General features: G+C 39.7%; 1 protein-coding gene across 4 annotated transcripts in view; it reads left to right on the top strand.

Annotated features, from left to right (window-relative positions):
* The first annotated feature begins 5,254 nt into the window (after positions 1 to 5,254).
* Csde1 (cold shock domain containing E1) overlaps positions 5,255 to 14,932 on the top strand; it is a 39,320-nt gene continuing 29,642 nt past the window's right edge. For all 4 annotated transcript variants that reach the window (XM_015502213.2, XM_015502212.2, XM_015502211.2 and 1 more), the window contains exon 1: positions 5,255 to 5,389. The gene's annotated coding sequence lies outside the window, so the exon portion shown is untranslated. The remainder of the gene's footprint in view (positions 5,390 to 14,932) is intronic.

Here is a 14,932-nt window from a genome sequence, read left to right as displayed (position 1 = left end):
ATTTATACATTCCACACAGCTTATCTAATTAGCATAAACTAGATACATCAGTCAACCAATAAGGAATCGCCACACTTAATGGCTCGCTTTTGTTACTTCTCAAACCACTCCCTCTGGCATTTTGCCAGGCACCATCCAGACTTGTTTATGAACTCTAACATTCCCCTGGCAAAATGCCAGGTGTTATTTTGACTTGTTTACAGACTCTAACAACAACCTGAACCTTTTGTTTTGTTTTTAAGAAAAAAATATTAATTAAAAAGATAACTTGGGGCTGGGAATGTGGCTCAAGTGGTAGCGCGCTCACCTGACATGTGTGCGGCCCGGGTTCGATCCTCAGCACCACATACAAACAAAGATGTTGTGTCCGCCGAAAACTTAAAAAAAATAAACATTAAAAATTCTCTCTCAAAAAAAAAAAAAAAAAAAAGAGAGAGAGAAAGCACCATCACTGTTGTGTTGCTACTTTAAAAAAAAAAAAGAAAGAAAAAGATAACTACAATTTTCAGTTTTTTGACTTGAAAATTCATATAAAAAATCATTACCTGAAAATGTAGTGATCTAAATACAAAATTTGCCTCTATTTATGGGTTATAACTGTAGTAATATTTTTTTTTCATTTTATTTTTTAGTTGTAGTTGGACACAATATCTTCATTTTATTTGTTTTATTTTTATGTGGTGCTGACGATTGAACCCAGGACCTCGCACGCACTAGGCCTCTACTGCTAAGCCACAACCCCAGCCCTGTAGAAGTAATTTTTTTTTTTGAGAGAGAGTGAGAGAGGGAGAGAGAGAGATAATTTTTTTTTTTTAATATTTATTTTTTAGTTTCCGGCGGACACAACATCTTTGTTTGAATGTGGTGCTGAGGATCGAACCCGGGCCGCACGCATGCCAGGTGAGCACGCTACCGCTTGAGCCACATCCCCAGCCCTAGAAGTAATTTTAAGTACTGATTTAAATCAAATTCTCCCACATGTTACCTTCTTTAATGCATTAAAAGCTAAAATTTATATCTCTGGATTTATATGTATTTACATTTTGTATTAAATATGAGTTGATATTAATTTTGGATCAACTCTAAAGACAGTTGGGCCATATTCAGAATGATGATGAAATGGACATACTGTTTAAGGTCTTTATAAAGTTATGTATAATGGGCCAGGTGCAGTGGTACACACCTGTAATCGCAGTGACTAGGGAATCTGAGGTAGGAGAATCCCAAGTTCCAGGCCAGTCTGGGCAACTTAGTGAGACCCTGTCTCAAAAAATAAAAAGGGCTGGGGATATGGCTCCGTGGTTAAGCACTCCTGGGTTTAATCCTCTGCACCAAAACAAGAAGTTATGTGAAACAGTGGAAATCAAGTCTTTATCCTTTTTTATTAATAGGAATTGTACTAAAAGAATGTGGTGAGTTATGTTTTACATTTCCCTTTGCTGTGATATTTGAACATGTGTGTGCCTCCTGGACCTAATTCTATGTTTAGACCAGTTTCACATGACCTTGTATCTAGTACAAGAGCCCAAGGAAATTTTCTGCAACATTAGATTAGAATATTCAGATTCGATCTATTACTAGGAAAGGGAGATCTATATTTATAAAATGAACAAAGGAAACAAAACAACTAATTTGAAATGTTTCTATGTTGTAGTTTCCCAGCAGAACATTCCAGTCCCCCTGCCCTCCAGTACAGGGGATTGAACCCAGGGGTACTCTACCACTGAGCGACATGCCCAGGCCTTTTTTATTTTTATTTTGCTTTCCATGCTTATTTTTTATTTTCAGACAGGATCTGAGTTGCTGTGGTTGGCCTGGAACTTGAGATCCTCCTGCTTCCTGGTTCACTGGTATTACAGGCATGCATCACCATACCCAAAAGAACATTCCAGTATCAACACTTTCTCATGCTATCATCTAGTGCTATCCATTCAAGAAGCTTTTGAGAGTTGGCCAGTCACTATCAGGAACCAGGGATGCAAAAATGAATGTCAGATGCTCTGTCCAAAAGTATCACTATCTAGTACTAATAATAAGTTAAGCTATGACATCATTGAAAGTAAAGCAATATCTGTGCTTAGGAAAGTATGGGAAGAGAGAAGACGCAGAATTGAAATGTTAAACATGGGATTGAATATGGAGAAGAAATCTTTGAATAGAAATAGGATTCTGCCTTTTATAAAATTCAAGATGATTTGCTCAGAACTGGATCTTGTACTCTCTTAATACTATGCATCTTTCCTTTGTTCCACTTATTCCAACATTCATGTTTTAATTCATTTTTGTGATCAGTTAATGAGGCTAGACTAAAAATTCCTTTAGTAAGGACTGATACTGGAAAAAATTCTAAGGAGTTCCTGGAGATGGGGAATGACTCCAGACAGGTGGGGTCCTTGGCATATATTACACATGTCAGAGACACAGAGATTTATTTAAGAAAGCAGATACACAATAGGGAGGCAGGGGGCAAGTGCTGGGGAATGAAATTGGCCAAATTATATTATATTGTGTGTATGTATGAATATATAAAAATAAATCCCATTATTATGTACAACTATGCACCAAAGGAAAAAAATATGGAAAGAAAAAAAAGAAGAAAGCAGATAGACTTTCAAGGGAGAATGTGGGCTATCTCGAGAGAGACATATGCTGGGGTTAAAGCAATGAATACACATTCAAGTGAGAATGCAGGCCATCTTTAGAGTAAAGCATGCTTTGGGGATTCCTGAATCCTCTTCTAAAGGAAACTTGGTGAGAGGTGGGAAAGGGAATGCATGTGAGAATGCCATCAGATTGGTGATCACAAGATAGTTTGTGGTGGTTTGATAATTCTGACGTGGTATTAATTATCTGATCAATCAATAAGTGTGGAAGTTCCCTAAATCATAGGTTTCTTAAAATATTCTTTTTTTTTTTTTTTCTTTGTACCAGGGATTGAGCCCAGGGACACTTAACCACTGAGCCACATGCCCAGCCTTTTTTTTTTTTTTTTTTGAGACAGGATCTCACTAGGTTGCTGAGGCTAGCTTTGAACTTATTAGCCTCCTGTCTCAGATTCCCTAATCTATCTATTTACTGATGGGTTAATTATAGTATGAGGTATTTCACAAGCGAGTGAATTTATGGCACCTCTAAAATTTACAGATTTCACAGAAATTTAGAACTAGGTTTGATGGTGCAAAACTGTAATCCCAGTGACTCAGGAGGCTGAGAATCACAAGTTCAAGGAAAGTTCCAGCAATTTATCGAGACCCTATCTCAAAATAAAACATAAGAAAGGGGATAGGTGAGCATGGTGGCTCACACCTGTAATCCCAGAGACTCAGGAGGCTGAGGAAGGAGAATTGCACATTCAAGACCACCTTCAGCAAAGGCCCTAAAGACTTAGCAAGACTCTGTCTCAAAATAAAAACATTACAAAAAAGGGTTGGGTATGTAGCTCAAAGATTAAGCAACCTGGGGTTCAATCTCCAATACCAAAAAATAAAAGGAGGCTGGAGATGTAACTCAGTGATAGAGTGCCCTGGGTTCAATCTTCCAGACAGAAACGTTGATTTCACAGAATTTGGTAATAACAAGCCTGGAAGCATAACTGATTTATTTTCTGAGTGACAGTCCTAGAAAAGCATGTGGGTCTTAAAACTTCCTTTAAGTTTCCTTTTACCTATTTTTTATTTGTTCTATCCTATTTCAGGATCATGTTCAGTTTTCTTTACTACTGTATACTTAGCAGTTACACATACCAAATGCTGTATATATGTGATAAAAGTGTAGGGAAGCTGTAAATTTCCTCTTTCCCTCAGAAATTCTGGAAATTTTACTCTATTGACAGATGATTAATAAGATAATAAAAGACACAGTTGTCCATGTTTATATAATATCTTGCAATACACAAAGGAGTAGTAGGCTGGGGCCCACTCGTCCAACCGTCTAGACTTCTTATCTAGAGGGAAGAGGAAGCAACATAAACTATGGGAGAGTCAAGAGAGGACCTTCGTGGCAATCAAAGGCTATCTTATAAGCAGTTTCTCAGGTAGCAGCCCTCAGAAGATCAGTGGTAATCTTTGCCTGGACCAGGTGTCAGATCTCTTATCTCTTCTTCCTCAGAAAAGATCTTTCCTGATCAGATAAGGAAAGAAAACCTCTGTTTGCATTGGTGGCTTACTCTACAACTTGTAGATTGATGCAATTTTTTCCTCCAGAGATATGCCTGCCTGCAGAAGTCTGAAGTTTCTCCAAATAACAAACTTCAAATATGCCTAGGAAGTTATCTAGCCGCGGGGTATTTTACTCTTTAAACAAAAGCAGTGAGTGGGAAAGTTCTTCAGGGGAGTGACTCTCATTATTTAATACCGCCCAGGCCATCCAGAGAGACAGTGGATCTGTGAAAGCATTCCTCTCATCAGATAAACCATTGAACTTTTCGGTGACCAGAGTTAACCATCTCCCTTCTCTTTCTCCGGATGAGTAATTCCTTTGCTCTGACTTAAATCTTTCAATTACTTTTTTTTTTTTTTTAAGAGAGAGAGAGAGAACTTTTTTTAATATTTATTTTTTTTAGTTTTCGGCGCACACAACATCTTTGTATGTGGTGCTGAGGGTCGAACCCGGGCCGTACGCATGCCAGGCGAGCGCGCTACCGCTTGAGCCACATCCCCAGCCCCTCAATTACTTTTGATTACCTGATATATGAGAAAAACTTGCGGTAGCTAGGAAGGTCAGTTGAAGGAGTTTTGGGTTTCTTTGTTTTGTTTTTAAGTGATTATGCAGCCTTGCTCACTCTGTTGCAAGCCATGTAATCTCTGGAAGACAAAGATCTCAAACTCCCAAATTACTTTACCATAATTCTGACTCTCTACGAAACAAATTCTACTCTAATGTAGAAGACAAGGAATGCTTGCTTCCCCAGTGAGTGAAGACAAACTCGCGTTTGAGGACTTCTGGATTATCGCTGGTTAGAGAAATCCTTTTTTATGACATTCCAGGATATACCCTCAAAAATTGTTCGCCCTTAAGGTATACGCCAGTCTCGCTGCCTAGAACATATTCAGCCTTGCAAAGGCTAGAGACGTCTAAAGTCACCTGCCACTTTACCTCTACCCCTAGCGTCCCAGCGGAGTCAGTAAACACCGAGATTGCTCCCCGCAGTACAAGGAGAGGGGATGTAGGAGAACGTAGCTACCATCTTGGTTGTGGCTAAACTCAGCGCCCTGGTTGGCGTCACTCGGCTCCTGTGCGCAAGCGTACTAGTAGTACGCTCCCCCCCATCACCACCTTCCAGTGCACGCGCTTGGAGCCTGCAACTCTCGCGAGAGAAGCGAGATTTATTCCTACGTACCGGGCCGTGCTGCTTATGGCGGCGCTGGAGAGGGGGCGCTGAGCTGTTGGGGTGAGTACGACCTCAGGGTCTAATTAGGGGTAGCAGGAAGCCAGGTTAAGGGCGGATGAGGAGACGAAGACTAACGGGAGAGACTTCTGAGTCAAGGTGGGCATCTCTAGAGCTCCGAGTAGAGAAGATCTCACCCTGAGTTTCTACCCCAGGCTTTTCAATTCTTCCCTCGTCTAACCGTCTAGACTTCTTGTCAGGCCACAGAGCCATAGCGAGGAGTTGAGGCCTGAGGGGCGCGCGTGGGGGTAGTGGTGGTGGTGACTAAAGTGGGGGGAGGGAGTGAAAATGGAGGCTCCGACCGCAGCCAAGATGGAGGCAGAGGGTGCGGGGCTCGGGCGCGGAGGCTGTTGGGAGCTGTAGTCGGTCCACTTCCCTCTGCGGCTTGGCCGGGGAAACGGGAACTACAAGTCCCGGCGGGCGGGGCGTGGGGGTGGTGGCGCGGTCCTTTGTGTGAGGGTGTAAGAGCAAAGGCAGTGGAGAGGGGCCTACTCTTGTCTGTGGATTGTGTGGGGTTTTTTTCCCCGTCACCTGTTTGGGGATCTGACTACGAGTACCAGAGCGCAGTGCGGCAGTGGCGCCTTCTTTGTGTGTGTGGACTGAGACCCCACTCTATCTAGGCGAAGTGCTTAGGGAAATCTTCCCTCACAGCTGACACTGTAGCGCCGCAGAATTGACATCCCTCCTTCAGTCAACCTAGAGATGGGTCTCAACATCCAGCCCTCCTCTATTCGGCTCCCCTTTGGCTTCTGAGAACCAGCCCCTACTCTTTTAGGCTCGTGGCTCTCACCCCTCTGTTTGGGGAAACGGCATGGGCCCTAAGTTTGGTGGTGTTTTCACTACCACCTCCTCTGGCTCATATGTTGCAAGCGCTGGCCCACATTGTGCAATGAACCGCTTGGCTTCGTCATTCTATGTAGAGTTGTTTTTTTTCACAGCCGCAGTTGGAGACCCATGCGAAGTTTTTGCCATCTGATGTTTTATCAATACGAAATCTTGGTTGGGCGGTTTTTGTTTTGTTTTGCTTTACTTTAAAGGTTTTCTTTAGAAACACCCAGATGGCTGCTGTCTTGTTTGACTCACAAGTGAGACAGGTAAAGCTTCCTAAAACAGACTTCTCACTGCAAAAAAAGAATAAACGTTTTTGGGCGAGTTAATTTCCTTTTTTTGTATCTAAAATGTTTGAAAGAATGTGGTGGTCTTTTAAACAGCTTGGAGAAGGCAGAGAGGGAGGGAGATTGTCCAAAGGTTCTGTGGTTGTTAAATCTATTTCTTTGGAGAAACTAAAATTTTATTAGGCTGATGTGAACTGGCTGTTTGCAGCAGGGCTACCAACCTACTTTTTTAAAATGTAGGTTCCAAATTATAACCACTAATACAAGCTACTCTGCAAAATGCTGATTTTCATTTTGAATTACAAGAAGGTGCATCCTCAGTACATTGAGTGGTGATTTAATACGCTGGTGTGGATAAGTAGAGGATTTATATACTTGTACACATATACCAGAGTTATAAAATATAGATAACTAATCTTTTAGTTCTAGAACCGAAATGAAAGAGATGGTAGTAGTTTGGTTTTGCAGCTGCTCTGGATGTTTACCGTGGAGATGAGTATTTATAGCAGCTGAGTTGAAAAGTAAAGTATTTGAGACACAGAAGATAGGTTTTCTTCTTTTGTAAATAAGGTCTGACTTACCAAGTGTGACCTTTAAAGAGTGTGGTTGAAAATTCTGGTAATTTCCTGGCGAATGAAAATTGTGTAAAATCTGATATGTTTTTGATTTATCCCACCCATTTCCCCTTCCTCCCATCTAAAGACACCTCACAGAATTATACCTTTTCTGTTTAATTTGTGGTTAGATATACATTTACTGTTTTCATCACTTTTAAGTGCGCAGTTCAGTGGCATTGAATGTATTCTCATGGCAGTGAAGGCCATGCTTTTTAACAAGGTAGTTGAAACACAGAAATTCCTTTTGGATAGGTTTTTTTGTTTTGTTTTGTTTTTTGGTGCTGAGTATTGAACCAGGGGGAGATTTACCTGAACCACATCCTCTGCACTTTGGGGACCTTTTTTTTTTTTTTTCTTTCCATTTTGAGGCAAGCTCCCTAAATTGCTGAGCTGCATGGCAATTCTACCTCAGCCTCCTGATGATGAATTTTTGAGGAGTTGGAGTTTGGGGACTATATTGACAAATGAAAATTTTTAAAAACCTTGATCTTATTAAATATACAAAGATTTGATGTGCCTTCTTAGCTTTGTCTTCCAAAAACAAGGGGGAGAACCACTTTTGAGATTTTTAACTGTCTTAAGGAAAGTTCATAAAAACATTTAGAATGTTATGTTAAAGAATTAACACAGCTGCTAGTGGAGGCTGCCCTCACTAGTAATCCCAGCAGTTCTGGAGGCTGAGGCAGGAGGATCAGGAGTTCAAAGTCAGCCTTAGCACAAGAGAAGGGCTAAGCAACTCAGTGAGACCCTGTCTTTAAAAATAGGGCTGGGCTGGGATGGGATGGGATTGTGGCTCAGCCGTAGAGTGCACTCTAGCACATGTGAGGCCCTGGGTTCAATCCTCAGCACCACATAAAAATAAATAAATAAAACAAAGATATAAAATAAATCATTAAAAAAAATAGGGCTGGGGATGTGGCTGAGTGGTGAGTGCCCCTGAGTTCAATCCTGGGTAAACTCTAAGCCCCCCCCTCCCCCCCCAAAAAAAATTACTACAGCTAGAAAAACTTTCGTAAGATTTCCTAACTAGAATGTCTCAAGTGTGGAATGTGGAAATGAAACTTGTGGAAGTTTTTGTTTTTTCTTGAATCCCATCGTTGATGTTAAATTCCTTTTTGTCCAATCAGGATTTAAGTAATTCCTTTATCTTAATAATTAGAATGTTTTCTCATTGGGGATGGGGTTCCAGGGATTGAAAGTAGGGACACTCAACCTTTTGAGCCCCTGGGATTATAGGCATGCACCAGAATGTTTTCTACTTGCATGTGAATACCTGGTTAAAAATAAAACAATACAAAAAATTAAAAATATGACCTTTATGCTGAGGTAAAATGTTAACGGGAAGTTGAAAATAAATTGATCAGCAGTTTTTCATTTTCACTTTGCACAGATATACTATCCTTTTATTTTCACCTGTAGCCAGTACATAACCAGTTATTTGCATTTCTGCTTCCCCAATTTAGTTAACTACTAGCTCCTGTGACCAATATGTCTCCTTTTACTACAGAAAATCTTTGCCTCATAGCCTTACTTTTGCTAATGCAGCATGCTTTTGTTTTTTTTGTTTTTTTTTAATAATCCTCAGGTTAGCGCATATCAATCACTTAAAATATGATTTGTCAGAATGGAAGTATTCTGTAGTTTAAAATAACAGATTTCAAGGAATGAAAATGTTTCTTAAATTGAGTACACATGGACAGTGATAGCACTTTGGATATAATTGGTTAAATAAGACATTTAATTATAATTATTTATGATTATTGTTTTGAGAATTGAATCCAGAGGATACATCTGAGCTACATCTCCAGCGGATCTGCGTCCCCCCCGCCCCTGCTTTTTATTTATTTATTTATTTATTTTTTAAGACAGGATCTCCTTAAGTTGCTAAGCTGGCCTCTAACTGTGGTCCTTCTTCCCCAGTCTTACAAGTTGCTGAGATTACAGGTGTACACCACTGCGTCTCACTTAAAATTAATTTCATCTGTTTATTTTGACTTTAATATGGCTACCAGAAAAATTTTAAAAGTTGAGTGTAACTTGCAATAAATTTTTGTTAGACAACACATTGGTTTGTTTGTTTGTTTTTGTTTTTTGTACCTGGATTGAACCCAGGGGTACTTAACCACTGAGCCACATCCCTAGACCTTTTAAAGACAGGGTCTCCCTAGGGCCTCACTAAGTTGCTGAGGTTGGACTCAAACTTGGAATCCTCCTGCCTCAGCCTTCTGAGTTGCTGGGATTACAGACATGCACCACTGTGCTTGGCCAACACATTGTTTTCTAATGTGGAGCATTTCTTAAGCTTCAAGAACTCCACTGGCATTTGTCCTACTTCAGGCATACTGAATATAACAGTAGTTAAGTGATAGATACATTATTTTAAATCTTAATCTCTCTTCAGGTAATAATTCACTATGGTCGTTACTACTAAATGTATACAAAAGGCTAGCTCTGCATTGATTTGATTCGTATATTTTCACTCAGTGGATGACAACTTAGATTGTTTTTTTATATATATTTATTTTGTTGTTGTTGTAGTTGGACACAATACCTTTATTTCACTTATTCATTTTTATGTGATGCTGAGGATCGGACCCAGGGTCTTGAATGTGCAAGGCAAGCACTCTACCTCTGAGCCACAACTCCAGCCCCTAGATTGTTTTAATTGGCTAAACTTTGTATACCTTAGATTCTGAAGTAGAAATGAATTAAAACCTATTAAGTGTTATGCTTGATGTGATATAGGTTAATGCATCAAGGAATATGAACTATGAAGGCAAGAGTATTAGTTATAACCCCCCCCCAATTAAATTTGTGTGTGTGTGTATTATACACAGGGGCTCCCTACCAATGACCTACATCCCCAGCCCCCCCCCCTTTTTTTTGAGACAGGTTCTCACTAATCTGTTTAGGCTGGCCTTGAACTTTTGATCCTTCTGCCTCAGCCTCCTGAGTTGCTGGGATTAGAGGCATATATCTCTGTGTCCATCTGAAAAATATAAATATGGTGCTCAGTGAAATGCCAGTCAAGGGAGAACTTGACCTACTTGGGCCTTTGCATTTCTACAAAAGAAGAAGATACTCAAATGGGTTAGGTGGGGAGATTTGTAGTCTAGTTCAGCCTTTCATTAACAGTCCCCACAAGTGAGTACTGTCATGTCTTTAGAATAATTTGCTAAAATAATATATGTGATAGTGTAATACTTCCCTCTGACCCCTGGTATTGAGGGTTGAACTCGGGGATTCTTTACCACTGCATCTCCACCGCTTTTTATTATTTTGAGACCAGGTCTCCCTAGGGTGCTGAGGTTGTCCTTGAACTTATGCTTCTGCCTCAGCCTCCAGAGTCAATGGATTACTGGTGTGCATCACCACACCTGTGTAATATATTTTAGATGGATTTCCTGATCCATGAATGTATTCACTCATCATGTATTCGTGCCTGCTATAATCCCTAGTTTCTGCTAGGCCTTTGAAATAAACCAGCTAAGGAAGCTGGTAAATAAAAAAACAGGTGGTGATAATTTTAAGCCAGGTGCCATACAAAATAATCATTTGGATTAAGATTAAGAAATTAGCTTTACCTCCTGAAACAATGTGACATTGATAATAATGATGCTATTTCCATGTTGAGCAAAGTGAAAAGGAGTTAACTGCTTAGCAATCAGGAAGACTCTTCAGTTGTTCCCTGCTATTTCTGTGTGCTTTCTGGTTTTTGTTTGGTGGTGTTTGTTTTGAGGCAGGGTCTCACTGTTTTTCCCAGGCTGACTTCAAACTTGAAATCTTATGCCTCAGCCTCCCACGTAGCTGGAATTACAGGCTACTTGGCCACTATGTAAGATTATTCCCTACTCTTCAATGTCTAACTTTGGAGGGGATGAAGGGCAATCCATTTATGTTGGGAGTATGAAGGCAAAGGAAGTTGTCAGTATACCGCTGATAGAAGGGTTTTGTTTGTTTGTTTCATATTGGGGATTGAACTCGGGGGCACTTGACCACTGAGCCATATCCCCAGCCCTATTTTGTATTTTATTTAGAGACACGGTCTCACTGAGTTGCTTGGTGCCTTGCCTTTGCTGAGGCTGGCTTTAAACTCACTTCATGAACCTCCTGCTTCAGCCTCCCAGGCCGCTGGGATTACAGGTGTCTACCACCACACCCTGCTAAAAGTTAATAATTTGATATGAGTGGTTACCAATTTTATTTAAAGGCCTTTACCAATACCTTGAAGTTCTTCAATGTTAATTTGATTGAAGAACATTTAGTTAACTATAAAAATCTCATAGCTATTCCCCATGTGATGACACGCGCCTATAATCCCAGCTACTCCAGAGACTAGGATAGGAGGTTGCAAGTTCTCAGCCAACCTAAGCAATTTAGTGAAACCTGTCTCAAAATAAAATGAGCAGGAGCTATAGCTCAGAGATAAACATCACTGGGTTCCATTCCTAATATTGTATCTTCCCCATAAAGAAATCTTATGGCTGTAAAGATATTAATTTAGCACTCAATTATTGGTGATTGGCCCTGCACATTTTAGGCTCAACAAGTTTCTTATTTGTGTTACTAGATGACAAGCTTGATAGTTTAATATACAACACTCTAGATTGGGTTAATGCAGTTCAAGGGTTTTTTGGGGGGTGGGCGGGTGCTGAAAATTGAACTCAGGACCTTGCTTTCGAGGCAAGCACTCTACCACTGAGCTATATCCTCAACCTCAGTTCAAGTCTTAAATGATCCCCCCCCCTTTGTGTTAGTTGAATCCAGGGTGCTTTACCACTAACTACACTCCCAGCACTTTTTTTGTTGTTGTTTGTTTTTAATTTTCAGACAGTCTCGCTAAGTAGCTGAGGTTCTTGCTAAATTACCGGGGCCAGCCTTGAATTGCCAATCCTCTTGCTGTAGCCTCCTGAGTCACTAGGAATACAAGCATGCACCATGGCGCCCAGCCCTTTTTATTTTATTTTTATTTTTTTATCTGAGAGAGTCTCATTAGGTTACTTAGGGTTTTGCCAAATTACTAGGCTGGCCTCAAATTGTGTTCCTCCTGCAATGGTCTCCTGACTTGCTAGATTTATAGGCTTGTGCTACCATGCCTGACAAATTATTTCTTTTGACATTTTTTTCCTGTAATACACCCAGTCTTGTCTTAAATAGTTCCTTGGAAACTAAGGTATTAAGATAACCCACTTGAATCAAAGTGTCAAATATGATATGCCAAGAAATTTGTAACGTTTTGAACAACCCACAATAAAAAATTAAAAAAAAAAAAAAAAAGATAAAATCTCTATATCAGGCCTACATTTTTAAAAGAAGAGATTATTTGTTTTGTTTGGTATTGGGGATTGAATCTAGGGCACTCCATCACTGAGCTATGTCCCCAGCCTTATGGTTTGGTTTGTTTTGTTTCGTTTGTTTTTTAAGAGACAGGTTCTGGTTAAGTTGCTGAGAATTAACCTGAAACTTGCCTTCCTCCTTTCTCAGCCTCCTTAGTTGCTGGAATGTACCACCACATCCGGCTGAGATGCTTTTGCTTTCTTTCTTTCTTTCTTTCTTTTTTTTTTAATAGTTTACTTTTTAACGTGGTGCTGAGGATCCAGCCCAGTGCCTCACACATGGTAGGCAAGTGTTCTACCACTGAGCCGCAACCCCAGCCCTGAGATTATTTCTTGATTGGATAATTAAGACTTCATTTAACACTGATAGAACTATTTACATTAAATTGTGGTGTCCTTTGTCCTATTATGGGTTAATTGCCTTTTTACTTTATTAGTTTCTGTTGTGTAGCAGTGGGTTATACGCTAAAAGAATCAGTGATAGAGAAATAAGCTTTGGTTTGCCTCTCAGAAATTTGAAATATAGGAGTTAGAGATGTTGAGTACTAGAACACATGCCTAGTAAGTTCGAGCCCAGTAATCAGAACAAGGTACATAAACTTGAAATAAAGTGTAGAATGATTTGGTACCAAAAAATTGATGTAGGCACTGCATATTGCTGTCTCTCTCAGTGGGAGTTAAGAAAAAGGTAATGAGTCTGTGCTGGAATGGTCAAGAAAGGTCTTGTCATCTTGAAGATGGCAAAATTATGTTCTTTATGGAAAGATACATTTGAGTAAAGAAAAAGTTCAGGAGTATTTCAAGAGTTGTGTTTAAGGATTGGGGGAAAAAGTAAACCTATCTAGGAGAACTGGAAAACAGCAGAAAGTTAAAATGGAAGCTGGTTATTATGGCACATGCCTGTAATCTCCGCAACTCAGGAGGCTAAGGCAAGAGGATCCCAAGTTCCAGGTCAGCCTTAGCTACTCAGGCCCTGTCTCAAAGAAAAAGGGAAAGGTATAAGACACACCTTGGTGTGAACCACCATACCCAGCCTCCTAATAGCCATTCTTATTTCTGGTTTTTAAAACGAATATGATATCCATCTCTCAGCATGTCCACCTTTTTCTTCTTCCTGTGTAAATCAACTTAATTGCTGGGCTTGGTGGCCCACTCCTGTAATCCCAGCTACTTGGGAGGCTCAAGTGGCTGGAGGATCATTTGAATTTAGGAGTTTTAGTCCAGCCTGGCAACGTTTAAAACAAATTTTTTTCCAAACTCTCTTGGCCCATGCCTGTAATCCCAGCAATTTGAGAAGCTGAGGCAGGAGGATTGCAAGTTCAAGACCAGCCTCAGCAACTTAGCAAGATCCTGTCTCAAAATAAAAAGAGTTGGGGATATGGCTCAGTGGTTAAGTGCCCCTGGGTCTAATCCCCAAACCCCCCCCCCCAAAAAAAAAAAAAAAAAACACTTTTTTTTTTCCAGTTAATGGAACTGTTAACACTGAGTCGATGCAAAATAATCATAATTTTATAAATATCACAAAGCAGAATTTGGTGATTTTTACTTACAATTATATTTTTTGTGAACATTTCTCATCTACTTACTGCAACAACTTAGATCTGAGATTTGCTTCCTTCAATAAATCATCTGCAGTAGGAGTTCAAGACTTATTACCACTTTTACAAAGAACTAAGGCGGTTTCTTGTTAACATCAAGTTGAAATGTTTTATATTCTGACTTGACTACACCTGTCACACAACATATCTATTTCACTTTGACCCAATCCACTGTTCTAGCCCAGCTAGTCTATTGATTTCCTCTGAAACAAGCCATACTTGTTGCTGTAGTCATTCAAAAGAAAACTTTACTTAGTACCAGTCTTAATAATAATAATAATAATTATTATTATTATTATTTAACACATTGCCCCTGCTCTCAAGGAACTTAGAATTTAGTGGCATATTCTGGATTGGCATATGTGGTATTTTGTCCCTAGAATACTCAGCTATTTATTCTCTCCTAGAATTCTGCTTGGTTTTCCAAGTTCAGTTCAAATTTTATGCCTTCTTTATGCTCACCATGTTGTTTTGATGCTCACACAGTTGTGAACAAACTATTTTTAGTATAGTATATGATATGTAGGTACCCAAATATTAGATAAGCAAAATAATTTTGGGTATTTTAATCCTGTATTCTGGCTGTTCTCAGCAAGATTGTAGGCTCTAATGGGAGGAAGTTCTTTTGTATTTTCAGAAAACCTAATACAGTGCTAGTTGCTTATAAAGTGATCTGTATTAAATTAAATATTATGCTATGTAACTTCCAGCTTACATGCAAGTGGGAAGTTAAGGACAGACTGTGGAATAACTTGACATCTTGGGTATGTGATGCCAGAGAAGGAAGTAATCATTATTTGAACAATTCCAAGTTTCCTAAATTATTTGCTTGACCAGTGATTCTATGTTAATGAGGTTTGCCTTGCTTCCTGTTCTGTTA

This window comes from Marmota marmota, unplaced genomic scaffold, assembly GCF_001458135.2.
Source record: "Marmota marmota marmota unplaced genomic scaffold, marMar, whole genome shotgun sequence".
In the NCBI taxonomy this organism is placed as follows: domain Eukaryota; kingdom Metazoa; phylum Chordata; class Mammalia; order Rodentia; family Sciuridae; genus Marmota; species Marmota marmota.
Note: the sequence above shows the minus strand (reverse complement) of the source record. Positions and strands in the feature narration are given on the sequence as shown.